Below are 919 nucleotides of genomic sequence, written 5' to 3'. Positions count from 1 at the left end.
CAAAATCCCCTAACCTTGAGCCATGGCAGTGAAAGTGGTGTCAAACTGAATTAATTTGACAGTGTAGATCCATTCCTAGACAAAGATCCTTCCAGCAAAGAAGTCTCTCCTCCTGTTTCTTTCTCATTTTTCCATGAACACACACAGATGGTGAAATTTTAATTCTATCCACATTGGCCTGAATACAGATAATGCAGGTTGTGAATGTTTTTGTTGGCCCAAATACATGTTTTTTCCCTTATCCAAAATGTTTCAGCCCAGAAGTGTTTTGGATTTCGCACTACCTGTATGTGCATAGCCATATATGATATCTTGGGAGAAAGGGCCCGTGTCTAAACACAAAATTCATGTATATTTTATATACATCTTACAGAAGGAACCTGAAAGTAATTTTACACACACTGCCTATAACAAAGTTTGTTAAGCAATGGGTATATTTTTAATCACTTTCTTTATACTAAAGTGCTATTATTATAGATTGAATATAGCCATCAGTAAAATTGTATTTTTTAAATAAAAGTATTTTTATTGTTGTTAGCATTGATGTTTTGAACTGAAACATATTGTGTGTGTGTGTGTGTGTTCCCCTTTTTATTCCAAAAAGCTGGGAGCAGAATAAACCTTTTTGGAAATGTACTATTGTTTCTCAGATCAGGTAATTATTTGCGCTGTTGACTAAATATAGCTTTGCTGATTCATCTTGTCAGACTACTGTACCTTTTTTGCCTTTTTCATACGCAAAGCTGGCAGGAAGAGTATTTAATTAGAATAAAGCATTGGAAGAAACCTCAAGGGACCATGTAGTCCAACCCCCTGCCAAGGAAAACCTGTATCTTAATCATTGCTGAGAAGCCATAATGCTCTTTAGCTATGACTCAAACCAGGGTGATTGAGAAATAAAAGACAAGCAGCCAAGAAC

The sequence above is a fragment of the Anolis sagrei genome, chromosome 6 (assembly GCF_037176765.1).
Source record: "Anolis sagrei isolate rAnoSag1 chromosome 6, rAnoSag1.mat, whole genome shotgun sequence".
NCBI classification, from domain to species: domain Eukaryota; kingdom Metazoa; phylum Chordata; class Lepidosauria; order Squamata; family Dactyloidae; genus Anolis; species Anolis sagrei.
The sequence above is the reverse complement of the archived record's forward strand: the minus strand, read 5'-3'. Positions refer to the sequence as shown.